Below are 11200 nucleotides of genomic sequence, written 5' to 3'. Positions count from 1 at the left end.
AGACATCATTTTAAATAATGGTTGGAGACTAGCAATAAATTTCCTAAATCTCACATGATCGACGATGGACAAAGGGTACTCATGCAAAATGACGGCATGAGCAAGTTCTGTGCGTGAAACTTCTTGATCAAAATAATGTTGTTGGCTAACATTTTCACCTCCCAAACTATCCTCATCTCTAAGTTAGTTGGCTTCTCGCGATATCTATGAAAATGATCCCACATAGATGATGCTCCATAGTTTCTTGTTAATTTAATACGAGTATTACAATACATACAAATACCGAAGCGAACACCATCAATCATCATCGGAGTGAAATGTTTCCATGCTTTAGAAATAATTTTTTCCCCAGTTTCATCAATAACTTCAGTAGTAACTTCATCAGACTGCATAAGTCCTTGACTCTCAATCTCAATGGGAAAAGTACTTGAAGATGAACCTACTGGATTCTCTTCATTTTGAGACTCCATACTTTCCTACATAAAGTCAGCCAAAGAAATATGAAGTGGAGAATGCAGATACGTAACTTAGCAAAGTATTAGCTAACTGCAACTTAACAAAGTGTTCAGTCAAAAATGACCCCAATTCAGTACTGTACTTTAGCAAAGTGTTCCAGCATTTCTTGTCTTTTTTGTCTATGGTTGAATTTACACTTAGTCAAATGACGTGGGGAAAATAAGTAATATGAATCCAAAAATCCCATTTGTTTTTAGGTACTTAATCAACATACGACAATGCTTTAACAGTGACCAGATTCTTATGACTGTGTGAAAATGAAAGATGCTTTTAATTCATCAATCAATAAGATTCCCAATCGAAGGAAAATATAAGAAAAATAAAAATAGTGTGCTTATCGACATCGTTGTCTTTGCCTTTCCATTTATATTGCACAAGAAGAAAATTTCAGTAAAAAATAGAGGCAAGACGCATAAAGTAGAGATTAGAGAGTCAGTATTACCTGAGATAAGAGAAAGAGATTGTAAGAGAGCAGGGAAAGTTGAGCTGCGATAGTGGCATGTTGATTAGAGAAATTTTAGGTTGTAGACTTTAGTTTGTGAGCTGCGATTGCCGGCCAAACAGTAGAGATGACGTTTTTGTGTTTTAGCTAGGTTTTAGTCCAAAAATTTATATCCTAGACCCGAGCTCCGCCCCGCCCCGCCCCCGCATAAATTTTTTTAAAAATATTTGCACCCGCCCCACACCCGTAAACACTGTAACCCGCCCTGCCCTGCCCCGCCCCTGCGCCATTGCCATCCCTGTGCGAAATGACAACACTGTTGGGATAAAAAATAATCTCGCCCAGGAATAATATCCACAACAAATAATAATAATAACACAAGAGAGTAACAATGACACCAAATATTTTAGCGGGATAAAATACAATACCCGAGTGGAGCAATATTACTACTATAATATTACAACTCAGTAGTGTCAAGAGACTACTACAACTTTGAAAGAAATAACACTATTTATTTAAAACACATCACTACAATATTACTACCACTCACTAGTTATCACACAGACCACAATCTGTGGATTACTCTCACTGCTTTATGCTTCTCTCGTTATTTTGGTGTGTATCAAAAGAGAAATGGAGCCTGCTATTTATAGAAGATCAGAATGGTTTATTCACTATAATTTGCAGTACAAATTACCATCGGTCAAAACATGTGTTTGTGACTTTTGAAATTTGGCAACTTTTTCTAGCCGCCCAACTTGGAAAATCTTTCCAGCTACCCTATTTGACTTCCGCAACTTTTTCATCTTTTTTCTTTGTTTCATCTTTTTTATGGGTCCTACAAATCTCTCCCTTAATTTTGATTTTTCTTCTTCATTCCAATTCTTGATCTCAATCTTTGAAAATCTTCAAACTTAAGAGGCTTTGTGAAGATATCTGCAACTTGATCATGAGACTTCACATATTTGAGCCCGACTTCCTTCTTGGCAATGCACTCTCTGATGAAATGATACCTTGTATCTATATGCTTGCTTCGATCATGAAATACCGGATTCTTGGCGAGTGCCTGTGCAGATCTGTTATCAATACAAATTTCTGTAGCTTCCATTTGTGGCAAATTGAGCTCTTTCAATAATCTCCTTAGCCAAATAACATGACAGGTACATGATGTTGCTGCGATATATTCGGATTCACAAGTCGAGAGAGTAACAATGGACTGTTTCTTTGAACTCCAAGAAATAACAGAATCACCCAAAAAAATACAAAACCAGTTGTACTTTTTCTATCTTCAATATCTCCCGCATAATCACTATCACAAAATCTCACAAGGTTGAAATCATTAGAAGAAGAATAAAATAACCCAAAATCGATCGTACCTTTTAGGTAACGAAGAATTCTTCTAGTGTCCTTTAAGTGAGTAGAGGTAGGAGCCTCCATGAAGCGACTTACTACTCCAACTGCAAAAAGTATATCCGGTCTGGTACAAGTCAAGTACCTCAAACTTCCCACAAGACTTTTGAAGAATGTGGGATCCACTTTTTCTCCTTCATCAAACTTGGACAATTTTGTCCCACTTTCCATCGGTGTGTTCACGGGGTTGCAATCGAGCATGTTGAACTTCTTCAATATCTCCTTTGTATAGCTTTCTTGAGAGATAAAAATTCCATCCTCCATCTGCTTCACTTCTAGGCCCAGGTAATATGACATGGGCCCTACGTCTATCATCTCGAACTCACGGGACATATCTTTCTTGAAAGCTTCAAACAAACTTGGGTTATTACCCGTGAAAATAAGATCATCAACATAAAGACAAACAATTAAGATATCTTCATTAGTATGAACTTTAAGGTAAAGAGCATATTCATGGAGACAACGAGTAAACCCATTGTCTTGAAAATACTTGTCGATGTAACTATTCCATGCTCGTGGGGCTTTGCTTTAATCCATATAAAGCTTTCTTCAACCGCAACACTTTATCTTCATAGTTTTTGACCACGAAGCCCAATGGTTGTTCAACATAGACTTCTTCTTCAAGATAGCCATTCAAGAAGGCTGACTTGACATCTAGTTGATGAATCTTCCACTTCATTTGCGCCGCCAAAGAGATCAGCAAACGAATAGTCTCCATGCGGGCAACAGGTGCATAGACTTCTTCATAGTCAATGCCTTGCCTTTGCTTGTAGCCTTTAGCCACAAGTCGTGCCTTGTATCTCTCCACATCTCCATCAGCATTCTTCTTTGTCTTGTATACCCATTTCACTCCAATTGCTCGATGACCCTTGGGAAGAGTTGTTAACTCCCAAGTGTTGTTCTTCTCTATTGACTCAATCTCCTCCTCCATGGCTTGTCTCCACCTTTTGTTTGTAGCAGCTTCATCAAAGTTCATTGGTTCACTGTCAGCAAAGAGACAACATAAAAAATCAAAATTAGTAACTTCTTCTGTGTCCTCATAAAGCTCTTGAATGCTCCTTATCTTTTGCGGCTGTTCATTTGAACCTTCTTGAGAAAAGGGAGATGCAACATTTGTTGGAGAAGAAGGTGGAGTTGTGTCCTGCACAGGTTCCATGGTCTCCGGTTCTTCTTCATCACTAAAGTATGGAAGAAAATCATATGAAGTTTCTTCCTCAGCTTCCCAATTTCATGCCAGTTCTTCATCAAATTCAACATCACGACTTACCACCACCTTACCGCTGCTTGGGTTGTATAGCTTGTAACCTTTTGAACTCGTATCATAGCCAACAAACACATGCTTGACACTTCGATCGTCAAGCTTTGCTCTCCCTTGATGTGGCACATGAGCATAGGCTATGCTCCCAAAGATTCTCAAGTGCTTGACACTTGGCTTTCTTCCACTCCATGCTTCTTGAGGGGTTTGATCTCTAACATTTCTTGTTGGAGACCTGTTATTCAAATAAACTGCACAAGAAACAGCTTCGGCCCAAAATTCCTTAGGCATACTTTTAGCTTTCAACATACATCTAGCCATATTAAGGATCGTTCGATTCTTTCTTTCTGCAATACCATTTTGTTGAGGTGAATAAGGTACCGTTAGAGGGCGACGAATACCATGAAGTTGACAGAAGTCATTAAATTCGTTTGAGGTGAATTCACCTCCTCTATCAGACCTTAGAGCTTTAATTTCATAGCCACTTTCTTTCTCCACAAGTACTTTGAAAATTTTAAAAGCAGCAAAAGCTTCAGATTTTTGGTTCAAGAAATAAACCCAAGTCTTTCTACTAAAGTCATCAATGAAAAGCAGAAAGTATTTTCTTTTACCAAAAGAATGTGGATTGATTGGTCCACACACATCAATGTGGACAAGCTGGAGCGGCTTGGTTGATCTTGACATGGCCTCCTTTGGAAAACTCCTCCTTGCATGTTTTTCAAGAAGACAAGCTTCACATAATGATTGGGATGGTTAATTGATGGTATCTCATGCACCATGTTCTTTTCTCCCATTGATTTGAGCGCTTCAAAATTTAAGTGCCCAAATCGCATGTGCCAACACATGATTCATCTTGCACATTAGCATTCAAACACTTTGCGTCAATTGTCGTAAGATTTAGAGAAAATAATATGTTCTTTTCCATATGCACTTTAACAATTAGAATTCCACTTGAATCTCTAAGCCAAAGATGCATATTTTTCATGTGGATGTCATATTCCTTTTTAAAAAGTTGGCCCAAACTCAAAATATTACTTTTTAATTTTGGAACATAATAAACATCTTGAATTAACTTGTGGTCACCATTTTTACAGGATATCAGAATCGTACCTATCCCTTAGATTTGAATCTTTGAGGTATCTCCAAAGGACATATTACCTCTCACAGTTTTATTGATCTCCACAAACTGCTCTTTGCATCCACACATATGATTGTTTGCTCCATTGTCCAAATACCACGAGCTGCAATCATCTCTGTCTTCTTCCTTGAGTGTCATCAACAACGTTGACTCATTTTCTTCTTTCTTGTCGTCAACAAGGTTAGCCTTTTCTTCAACATTGCTACGACATTCCCAAGAGTAATGGCCAAATTTATGACAATTATAACATTCATTTTTGATTTGTCATACCTTTGTCCATTATTTTCTTGGTAGTATCCACGTCCTCTTCCTCCTCTTTGTCCACAACCACGACCTCTGAATGTTTGGTGGATTTTAACTTCATTGTTGAAGTTGTTACCATTACTTCTTCCTCTTCCATGATCTCCTCGTCCTCGGCCTCGTCCGTTTCCTCGATAGCTTGTTTCACCTCCATAATCCTTGAAGGATGCCTGAGTTTTAAGAAGTTGCTCCGATGGCACTTCTTGTCTCCTTTTGATCTTTTCTTCGTGGGCCTGTAAAGAACTTCCAATTGCTTCACCATCATAGAGTCTAAATCTTTAGATTCCTCAATAGCACACACCACAAAATCAAATTTAGGTGTTAAAGTACGAAGGATCTTTTCTACCACACGGACATCTTCTATGTCCTCCCTGTATCTTCTTAGTTGATTTACAATAGCCTACACTTTTGAAAAATAATCCGAGAAGCATTCAGATTCTTTCATTTTTAAAACTTCAAAATCAGCCCTTAGAGTTTGAAGTTTTACCTTTTTCACCTTGTCAACTCCCTGAAGAGAATTTTGTAAAATCTCCCAAGCTTCCTTTGAGGTGGTAGTTGTGAGCACGTAATTTTTGCCTTACGAAAAACTACTCCAAAATAAATCAAAAAATAAATAAATTTCTTTTACTGTGTAATTTTTGAATTTGGCGTGGTGTTAAATGTTTGTGTTATGTCCGTAAATGTTTATTTTTGTCAAAATAAATCAAAAAATAAAGTAAAATACATATTGCATGCATATAGGATTTAATTATGCATTTAAGAGATAATTTAAATAAAATCGCAAAAAAATACGCATTGGTTCTATTTTAAATGTTTCACTGTGTGATTGATGTTTTTGTCTATGTGTTAAATAATGGTTATAGAGTAATTAATATATTTTTGTGAAGTTAAAATGGTTTTATAATTTTTTTTAAATTAGAAAATGAATTAATTGAAAAAAAAAATAAAAAAAAACATACTAGTAAAAGATTGGACCTGGATTAAAATCCAGGCCCAAATCAATTAATTCCCTTCACAAGCCCAATCCCAACAGCCCCATGTCCGGTCCAATTCAAGCAGAATCAAACGACGTCGTTTGGTCACCCCTTATCAAGGGCCGTTGGATTAAATACAACCAACGGCCAAGATCTCATCACCCTAACCCAAGACCCTTACCCGACCCACTGCCCCGGTTCAACCCGTCCCCCTAACTTAAACCAAACGACACCGTTTGGTTAAGTGTGTAGATCTCAACCCTCCATTCTACCTGATCCAACGGATAACATCAGTCCACCCCACCCCTATATAAATCCCAAACCCTTACCCCGGCCCCTAACTAAACACCCCCCCCCATCCTCTCCTGTTCATCGTCTTCCCAAATCCCCAATCCTAACCCTAGCCGCCCTAGGATTCCTTCGCCTGAAACCCGGCGGCATCAACGCCGCCGGTCACCACCTTAACACCCTATGACCCCCTGAACACCCTCTATCCGAATATGTTACCAGCTTGGTTCGAATCTCCCTGGAGGTTCTCGAATCTTCATTTGAAGATTCGAGCCAAGTTCAGATCTAGACCTAACAGTCCCAAATCGACACCACAGCTTCCCCTAGTCACCCTGAATATGGATCTATCGTTTGTTTGGTTCGAATCAGTGCGGAACTTCTCGAATCTTCTTTTGAAGATTCGGACCAAACAAGAACAGACTCAGATCTGTTTCAAACTAACACCAAATAACCCCTAGGCTACCCTCACCATTGTGTCATGTTTGGTTCTTCTCGAATCTGACTAGAAATGGTTAAATTCCAAATCGTGTTTTTAAGAACCCTAAAAATACCAAACTTCCGGATTCTGTGCCTATTAAATGAAGATTGAGGTTTAATCGACCTTAGTCGAAGTATTTTCAGTGGAAAATACTTCGACTAAGGTCAGTTTGATTTCAAACAAAAAGGTCCAAATCCAAGTTGAGTTCGAGTGAAGATTCAGAGGTATTTTTTCTATTTCTTTTGTGTATTCTACGTGTATTGTTGTCTGTTTTAATAGCTTTTTAATTTTTCATATTCGTTTTGATCAATTTTGTCATTTCTGTCTCCTACCTATTTACTTGATCCGAATGTGAATAGTTTCTAGTGTTTGTGATTGTTTACAATGTGTGTAATCGACTCGATTAAGTTCGTCGATTAGTTATATTACGAATTTTTCATTTCTGAAAATGTTGACTGAAACAGTCTGATTCTATTATTTGGACTAATTATTGACAAATGTTGTAAATAGTCAATTGATTAGTATTCGTCAATTAAATCATGTTTGTTTATGAATTAGTGAATTCAAATGTATGCTGTATTGTTGTTTTCTAAACGGGACATTGTCAGTATATTGACAATGCTCCTGTATTTGTTTGCTTTTAATTCAGTTTTGAATTCCAGTTGAAAGAATCCTGCATGTTCTGTATAATGTTAAGTTTGTTTTTATTCAGTTGATAATTCCCTGTTTTAATTTAGTTTTTGTCAGTCAGCTATTATAGATGTAATATTGTTTCAAAATCATAGGATTGGTTATAGCTGTAAATCAGGAGATAACTAAGTTTGTACAGATTTTAGAAACTGTTTTGCTATAGGTTCTGATTTTTCAGTAATAACATCAAGATTTCAGGGGCATTTCTGGGAATGAGCAGTAAAAAACAGGGTGTTAGTACTAGTATATTATAATGTAATGTTAGTGGCTATTAGTTAATGATACTAATGGGGAACAAGGAATAATGGGCTGCTGAAAATCAGGGAAAAGGTTTTACATAATGGGATTTTCTGTTTTTTAAAAAGAAGAAGGGGGTCCAAGAAACACTTAAATTGCCTAAGACCAGCCCTGTATAAATACAGGAGCTGGACAGACAGAAAAAAAAAGAGAATTTTTGAGTGAGAAAGAGAGAATTTTAAGAGAGAAAAAACAGAATTCTGAAGAAAAACAGAATTTTCAGAAGAAAATTTCTAAGGGCAGAAATTTTCAGAGGGAAGATTTTAATAAAGAAAAAGAAAGGCAGAGAGAATTTTTAAGAGAGAATCTTTAAGAGATTTTGAGGGCTGAGATTTTAAAGAAAGAAAACAGAAAATAGCACACTCACATATACACTCACACACAGATACAGCAGCAGAAACAGAAAATCAGAAACAAACTGAATTTGTAACTGAAGAAAGGCGGAAATCTGAAATATTGTTCTTGTGTTGAATATGTTCAATTTTGTGTGATTCCACTGTTCAGTTAAAATCTGAAGTTTTTCAAAGTATCTTACTGTGCATCTGGGCTCTTCGAATCCTATTCTTGATAAGATTTACTGTGTTATCAGTATATTCTACTGAATTTGTTACTGCTGTAACTGCTGAAACTTACTTCTTCTACCTCCATTTTCAGGTATATGTCTTTTAAATTTTAAGTTGAAAAGAGATTCAACATGACTTGTCGATAAAGCTTGAACTGAAAGTCTATTTTTATTTGTCCAAGTTCATCAATTTAAATTTCATTTTTGTTTCATGTTAGTTAATTAGTAGTACATTCAATTTGATAGCTATGGGCTATTTGTCTTATTTTAAAAGTTTGTATAAAGGTTTGTAATAATATTAGTTCATTATCTCATTAGTTTAATAAATTGTCAAGACAGGGAATAAGGCATAAAAATGGACCATTGATTGCATCCCTTAATACTATTAGCTAAATGCAAAGATAAAGAAGTTACATTAGTAGAATATTTTGTAATGAGTATGATTTTGTTTAGATTGGTATAGGTTATTATATGGTATGATGACAGGTATAATCATATGAGTAAAGTAAGTTGGTATAGCTCGTCATGATGACAGAACGTTATGAATGCTTACGCCAAATAGTCGGGTTGCATGTAATGTAACTTTGTTAAATTAACTTGCATAATAATTCCCTTTCTACAAATTCGATGCTTATCTACTTTCATAAAACAAAGTGAACAAGTAATTAGGCCTATTAGATTAAAAGTGAGTGTATGAGAATGAAAAGAGATGTACAAGCATAGATTGCTACATTTTACATCATTGATAATCAGAAATAGAATTTGTATTAAGTAAACAATGAAAATTCTCGAAAATATTTCCTTCCCTTTATGAATTATTTATTTTTAGTTCCATATGCCATTTATTCTTCGGCATGTATATATATATATATATATATGTCATATATTTTTTTAAAAAAGATAGTATTAATCATATTTTTATTATGTCCTTTGAATTTGAACAGTTGGAATAAATTATTTATATTCGGAAAATATAATCAACGGTCAACATTTAATATTGTAAGTTCTTTGAAACCTTAAATGGGAATTTGTCATGAGTTTCATATAAAAATGTATGAATAATTTGTGGAAAAATCCTTAATATCATTGCAAATATTTTTGCGCAATTAGGGATACGTTCGCGTACCTTGATTATATTTTAGAAGCAAAAATTCGGATTATGCGTACGCGCAATTTCGAACAAATATTTAGTAAAAGGATTTATCCAAAGACGTTAAATCAATTTCATAAAAACCCGAGATGTACGGTTCACTATTCAAGAAAAATAAATATTCTTGATTCAACACAATCTCGGAAAAATGATTGCTTAAAATATTATCAAAAAATTATTGTGTACACGTACGCGTGACACAATTCCGCATTTTTAAATTTGTAACACGAATATACGTACGCGTAATTCGATTCGAAGAAGGGTCCTTAATCACGATAAGTATAAGCGGTAGTAAAATCAGATAACATCAATATATTTAATAAAATCAAGATGATTAAGCCAATAATAAAAACAGTTAAGCGACCGTGCTAGAACCACGGAATTCGGAAATGCCTAACACCTTCTTCCGGATTAACAGAATTCCTTACTCAGGATTTTTGGTTCGTAGAAAAATAAACAGAGTCATATTCTCCTCGATTCAGGGATTATAATTGGTGACTTGGGACGCCTCAAAATTCCCAGGTGGCGACTCTGAAACAAATAAACAAATCCCGTTTCGACTGTCCTTTAATTGGAGAAAACTCCCCACGCGCCCCGCGGGCGCGGGAAAAAGGAGGTGCGACAGCTCTGGCGACTCTGCTGGGGACTTTTACCACTGTGTTATTGTAACCCAGAACCCTTGGTTCAGGGTTTAAAGAATTCGAGCTTAAAATATCTGTTTTTATTGGCTTTACTTACTATATAATTTTCAACTGTTTATATGCTAATATGCTAAATGTTTTTTTACCGCTTTAATATTATTTGAATTGTGCATATATACAACTGCTACGAAACCCCCTTCTTTCTGAGTCTTCTGAATTTATGGTGTACACGTGCGCGTGACCCACCTTTCTGTTAAAGTCATACCAAATAAGACGGAGTTGGGACAAGTAACTAGGCCGGGCAGACTTTCGTGCTCCCGGTACGTTGCCCCCGCTTCGGCTCAAACTGTCCGTTTGGGTAAGCCAGGTTTAGAACAATAAACCTAAGGTTTTACACTTAGAATAACTCAGCCATGTACCGGATCCCTAGTAGGAACGAATATTTGCATCATATGCATTTGCCCTTGGAGACTCAACACAGGGGTTAGGTCTGTCTAGGACAGGTGAACCCAAAATTAAAAGACCATCATGATGCATCCTACTTGCTACTTGTGCATTCATTTGCCTCGAACATGCTTGTTGACCAGCTTAAATAAAATCATGGTAAGAAGCAAGGAATAAAATGGTTTGTTTTAAAATTTTCGAAAAAAAAAATTCGAAAATAAGTTTTAGTATAAATTTTCCCAAAATAAATTTTGACTTTATTAAAATCAAATTTCAGATACAAAATGAGCACCACACAAAGCCCCTCATCCACAAGTACGGAGGAATTTTTATGTCAGCTTCAAATGTGGTGGTATTATTTGGGCGAAGACGGTCAAAAATGGGTCGTCAAGCATTTGGGAAATCTCACGGACATTATGAAAGTTGAGCCTCGGGATGATCTGATTACGGCATTAGTAACTTTCTGGGACCCTGTACACAATGTTTTTCGTTTCTCTGACTTTGAGCTTACTCCTACATTAGAGGAGGTAGCTGGCTATGTTGGTTTTGACGGAAGTTTAAGAAATCAAAGCTTGATATTCACAAAGGCTCCTTCAATACATCGATTCTTCGGTC

The sequence above is a fragment of the Nicotiana tabacum genome, chromosome 8 (genome assembly GCF_000715075.1).
Source record: "Nicotiana tabacum cultivar K326 chromosome 8, ASM71507v2, whole genome shotgun sequence".
NCBI classification, from domain to species: Eukaryota; Viridiplantae; Streptophyta; class Magnoliopsida; order Solanales; family Solanaceae; genus Nicotiana; species Nicotiana tabacum.
Note: the sequence above shows the minus strand (reverse complement) of the source record.